The sequence below is a fragment of the Labeo rohita genome, chromosome 8 (genome assembly GCF_022985175.1).
Source record: "Labeo rohita strain BAU-BD-2019 chromosome 8, IGBB_LRoh.1.0, whole genome shotgun sequence".
Classification (NCBI taxonomy): Eukaryota; Metazoa; Chordata; class Actinopteri; order Cypriniformes; family Cyprinidae; genus Labeo; species Labeo rohita.
In genome coordinates, this window is record NC_066876.1 from 35922132 (window position 1) to 35928541 (window position 6410).

Consider the following 6410-nt stretch of genomic DNA (forward strand, 5'->3'; position numbering starts at 1 on the left):
AGATCCAATGCACAAACATTTCTCGATTCATGATGCATCAATTTATAGCCCAAGCCAGTAGTTGTCACTTTTTAAGAAACACTACACACCTGCACACAAACAGAACACATTTGCAAATGCCTATAGACCAGGGGTATCAAACTCAGTTCCTGGAGGGCCACAGCCCTGCAGAGTTTTGTTCCAACCATGCTCCAACACACATACACAGTTGGATCAGGTGTGTTTAATTAGGGTTGCATCTAAACTCTGCAGGGCTGCGGCCCTCAAGAGCTATAGACTGAACACGAAATAAGCATGCTCATGAAGTCATTAAGCATTTTAACAATTTTTTTCAAAGCCTCGTTCAGACTGTCAACCCAAATCCGATTTTTGAGCAAATCCGATTATATTTATAGTCTGAACGGCAACAAACTACGTGAAATACGATTTTTGCAAATCCTTACACTTTACATGCTCCCAAAACATCGTTTAAATGAACAGCCAAAACACATAAGAAGTTTTCAGTTTGCAGTTAAAAATGATGACGTAAACACCCTTGAGGGTCACACATTACCAGACTTTCAAGTTGCTCCGTCCAATCTTGTGTTGCTATGAGACACATGACAAATCAAAACAACATGCGTCCTAAAATCAGCTCTGAATATTAAACGTTCGATATCCTCAGACTGGATGAAGTCTGAAACAGCAAAATGAGTTGTCTGTGTGTTTGTCAAGTCTGACTCCCCAAAATCTCCAACTGGCTCTGACTTTTGGCAACTAGCGTAAACTCGTCCAGACTGCAAATCTGTCCAAAAGTCATTGTTGTGTCTTCCAGCCTGAAGTTTACAGAACAAACTTTGATTGTCAAATGAATTTCTGTGGAGTGTTTGCCAGTGATGGACCTGTTTAATTATATGAAAATACTGATTTCTGAAGCTAATTTTGTAACATTTGGTTTAACAACTGGTTTAATCTGCTGCAATAAGGTCTTTAATTGGTTGATTTAATTTGATTTAAAAAAGACAACAACAGTCTTAATGTTTTATGTAGCACAGCATTAAGTGACTGAAATTAAATCTTTTTGTTTTAATTGCACTTTATTATTATTATATTTTCTGTTTTGACTTTTAGTTCACGTTTTAATTTAAATGTCTAAAAAAAAACTGAAATATATTATATTGTTCTTATTAGTGTTTATTTATTGTAGTTTATTTACAGGTAGTTTTAGTTATTTTAGTACATCAAGTACTAAAGTACTTGAAAAGTACTTAAATGTTGCCTTGGTGACTAGTTGAAATAAAAGAATTTTTCTCATTTTATTTGAGCTAATATTTATTTTAATTCATGTAACAAAAATAACTTTATGGTTTTAGTTTTGCATGGTGGTGACTGCATTTGTAAAGCCCTCCATTTCAGATGTGTTATTTTTTTAGTTGCTGACTAACTGTTTTTCCCTTGTGATGCACCTGCATTGACAAGCATTCGGTTCAAATCAGCAGTGTGATTTGCAGATGATGGGAAGGAAATTGTTTGCTCTGTTTGATTTGCATCTGTCTCTAATAGGCAGGTCAATCAATGCATTGCAGTGATAGTGTTGTGCAAGAGCGCCCCCCGGCTGCAGTGTCGCTAGCCCTCCTAATGGTCTGTTCAGCTCCAATCAATTTTTGTTTTCTTTTCCACTTTTCTCACAGAGTTGTTTGAATAATAACCTCCGATTATGGGAAAATGGTTCTGGACTAAGGAATGGAAAATCAGAAGCGTGTGGGAGAACGACATGAAAAGATGTTTGAAATGAAATTAAGCGCATTTACACCGCATGTTTCAGGGACACACACGCAATGTTATTGTCTTTGACTGACTGAGTGCAGACGAATTCACATTTAATTGCACAATGCGAACACGATTTTCCTCGCCAAGGTTCATTAGACACGAAAAATCAATATTGTGATGCAAAGAAACCAATGTTTTGAAAGAAATAGTAGAATGATTTTCCTCGCAAACCATCATTTCTACACCAGCTTGATTTTCTGAAATAAACACGAGTGCAAACTCCTGCTATTCTGAGTGGTTGCCAAGATGGTTATGCAGTTTCTTAGGAGTTCTGGGTCTAGAAGCACATTGCTAAGTAGTTGCCACCTTCAAGCCTCATATTCAGGTTTCTTAAACATTCATCCATTGCATTTTTGTCGTATTGCATGCCAGTAAAACAAAATGGTGCATATTGCTTTAAAAACAACAGTACACAGTCTGTCATCATTCACCAATGATGCGAGATGAGTTATTAACTTTGTTTTGCGTATGCAATGAGTCACTGAGACAATTTCTAGACTTTGTTTCCGATTTCAATCCAGCAGAATCACTTAAGTGCATTTAGTAAAGCGTGACTGTATCCAATAAGAGCAAAAAGCCCAAAGTAATGGTTTCCTAACAGAAACGATATTGTCTTATGAGATCATTTCTGCTATAAAAGATCAGGTTTTACCTGCTCATCTGTTGTTTTTTAATGGCTCATTCCTGTTCCTGCAGCATTTGAACTCTATAACTTAAAAATGAATATGCTTGCGTTGTTTTTAAGGAAATATTACGTCTTGATTATAACACAGTGGTAGAAAAATGAACAGGAACAGGATGATACAGAGGGCTGACAGTGGATATCAGCTTGAAATTTTGATATTATCATAATGATTTCTATTATTTTATCCGTTTTAAAAAGGCACAAACCAGCTAATGCCACAAATTGTACATACTTCATAGAATCTATTGATAATACTGATTTTGGGCTGCTGAAGTTTGTCCCTCTGAAATTAAAGGGATTTTATACAAAGAAAACCTATAAATGAATTAAAAATATGCTGGAGCAGAGATAGAAAATGATCACACTGAAGTATTTCCTAATAAATAGCCTGTTTTCATGTTCGAATTGAACATCCACACACGTGAAAAGACTTATAATCCACTCTTTTCTTAGTTTAAAGTGAAATTATGATGAAAGAAAACTAATTTATATGGCTTCATCTTTTAAAAATAATCAAATGAATATTTTATCCAGTATTTCAGGATATTCTATGATGAGGACATGCAAATGTACCATTAATCTTACTCAAAAGGAACCGTATCGTCCAATTAAATCCCTTTTGTATCGATCTATATAAATGCGTTGTGATTTATTATTTAATACTCATAACAGCTTTTATGGTTTATGAGATGTTTGGATTCACAAACAGAATACTGTAGGTTCTCCTGATTATCCAAGGCTTTAATCCATCGGATCTGTGGATAAAATGTCAGGGTCATGTAAGTATTCTCACTATCAGAGGAAACCGACTGCTGGGTTACTAAGGAAACGAGAAGACGTTTGGCTCAAGGCAACGACCGCTGGAGGTGTTCGAATGTTTTCAACAAAATTAACAGAGAGCATCGAAGTTCGTCAAGAGCAACGCACTTACGTTGGCTACGTTATCCGTTGCATGTCAAACAGCCATATTCCAATTAAGCCGCACGGTGCATGTGAATGTCAGGCGAGCTACATTTTTTCTTGTGAATGAGGTGCGAGTCTTTCTGTATTCTCGTTATGTGTTTCGGTGGTATGTGTGCTAGTCAAATGAAACCTCTGGACATCCAGGGTGCATTAGCACAGGAAGGACGGGTGCAGGCAAAGCAGTTTGACCGCCACAAAATTTGGCTTCGATTTACATTGGGCACATCTGAATAATTATACAATATGATTTCATAATGAGAACAGCAGGTTTAAGCAGATGCCGTTCAGCATATGGCATTGAAACAAAGATTAATACATATTAAAATCTCAGTTTCTTTTTGTGCAATCCTCAATATGTGCCTACAGCCTTGTTTAAAGGTCAGTTTCTAATAAATGTTCTTCTACATCCTGAAGTCTGAAATATTCAACAATCATTTATTTTTGGTGTGAAAGAGGCCGATTTCTTTTATTTTCCGTCACATAATTTAGCCATATACTAAACTGTGTCCTGGAATAATATGTATATATATATGCAAAGCACTTACATTTTTACACATATAAAACATCCATATATTTAAATCCAAGAAAATACATTTGCAAAATAAACAAATAAATAAATAAATAAATAAATAAATGAATGAATGAATGAATATATATATATATATATATATATATATATATATATATATATATATATACGCATGGGATAATGCCTATTTATTGAATTGAAACAGTAAATGTAAAACTGTGTCTGACAACATAAAGCTTTGTATCAGATAGATAAAAAAAAATACATTTTTACATAATATATTTAAAAAGTATACTTTCCATATATTTCGAAATAAATTTCTTTAAAAAATGTTGGCTTTTTTTTAAATATTGTTGAAAATATATTTTCAAAAAATATTACAAAATTACAAGCACTTACTTTTTTTCATATATACAACATTATCCATATATTTAAATTAGGCTGTCAAATGATTAATCGCGATTAATCGCATAAAAAAATAAAGTTTCAGTTTGTCTAATATATGTGTGTGTACTTTGTGTAATTATTATGTATATATAAATACTTATATATTATGTATATTTAAACAATGTATGTTTGAAAATATATTTTAAAAAACATTAATATATATTTGAAAGCACTTACATTTTTTCACATATAAAACATCCATACAATTAATTCCACGAAAATACATTTACAAAAAAAAAAAAAAAAAAAAAAGAACTATCCGTATCCGTATGGGATAATGCCTATTTATTAAATTGAAACAGTAAATGTAAAACTGTGTCTGACAACATAAAGTTTTGTATCAGAAAGCAAATGACTCTGGTTGAATGAACACTGCAGTATTTTTCACCAGCCTTTCAATCACGCTTTAACAGTATTTACTGATTTTGTGCACCCGTATAGATGTGCATCTGAGTGTGAAACCCAAAACTGCAAGCACCCCGATTGCCATTTGAGTTGAACCACAATGTCTGGATGGTGGTTAAAATGACTAGTCATTCCATAAAACACGCTGCTTTAAATATGGTTATGGTCAGCGTATGAAATCATCCTTCAGATCTGGCTTCATAGCTGGCATATAAAAGCCAGTCGGCTATTGTCGAGAGCTTTCAGCACCAACCATAGCAATTCAGCTTCAATTTTCTCCCTATCATTTACTATTTCTTAAAAAATGCATTTCGCCATGACGACAGAACATCATTTTCTGGCATTTTTATCTCGTAAATGCACAGGGAGCTTGAGCACAGTGAACATGAGAGAAAATATTTGAGGTCTCCAAAACAAGGTACTTAAAATGTTGTTTTTGAAGGAATTATAACTCTTTTTAATGCGTGCATGTTTACAGGGAAAATGTATGCATTCATATTCATTTAGTGTATGATGTGTCAAATGTTTCTCCTAAAATTTCTTTGAAGAAATGTGAGTCAATAGTTTTCATTAAGAAATGTCTAGCAGCTCAAAACATTTGATCTTTTTAATAAGAAATGTTTAAGTTGATAATGAGGGCTCTGACCTTTGAATGCAGACTTCGTATCTTTACAATGTTCTTTTAAGTTTTTTTTTTTTTTAGATTTGTTTTTTTTTTTTTCATTTTTATTTTAAAGTAATGTTGTTGTGTGATTTTGTCTTTTTTAACATAGTTTTCATTTTCATTTTAGCTTTAATTTTTTAATAGTTTTAGTAAATTTAGTACTTCACCATAAGTACTAATGTGAAATAACATTTTCACAAAATTTTAGTTGTTTAAATGTTTTCATGTATTGTTTTTTATGTATTTTAATAGCTTTAGTTAACAATAACACTGGTTTACAGAGAACATGTATGTGTTCATATTCATTTATATATTATATTGCGATTTATTGAATTATCTATGTTGGCAATAGTTGTGCTACCAAATTTTTTTTTTTTTTTTTTTTTGGTACCAATACTTTTTTCAGGTTTCTTTGATGAATAAAAAGTTAAAAATAATATTTTTAACTTTTATTCAGAATATACACTTTATTCAAAATATAAATCTTTTCTAAAAAAATAAGTCTCTACTATCACCTAACACATCCTTACTAAATAAAAGTATTAATTTCTTTAAAAAAAAAAAAAGCCTCTAAGTGCCATCTGAAATTTTAATCCAAAATGAGCATTTTTATCAGGCCCCTATGTATAGGTTCAGTAATTTTAATGGCACTGTATAGGTCCTGTTCTAAGCAAAGAGAAATTACCAAACATAAATATAGGAACCTGATAAAAATGCTCATTTTAGAAGAAAATTTTAGATGGCACTTAGAGGCTTTTGCATCTGAACTCTTCATATATTGTTAGAAAAAAATCTATTTTAAAAAAAGCTGTTCTTTTTGACTTTCTATTCATCAAAGAATCCTGAAAAAAGCATCAAAAAATTAAGTGCTATCTCTTATTAAATTCCTTTTTTTCTTTTCTGTGTTT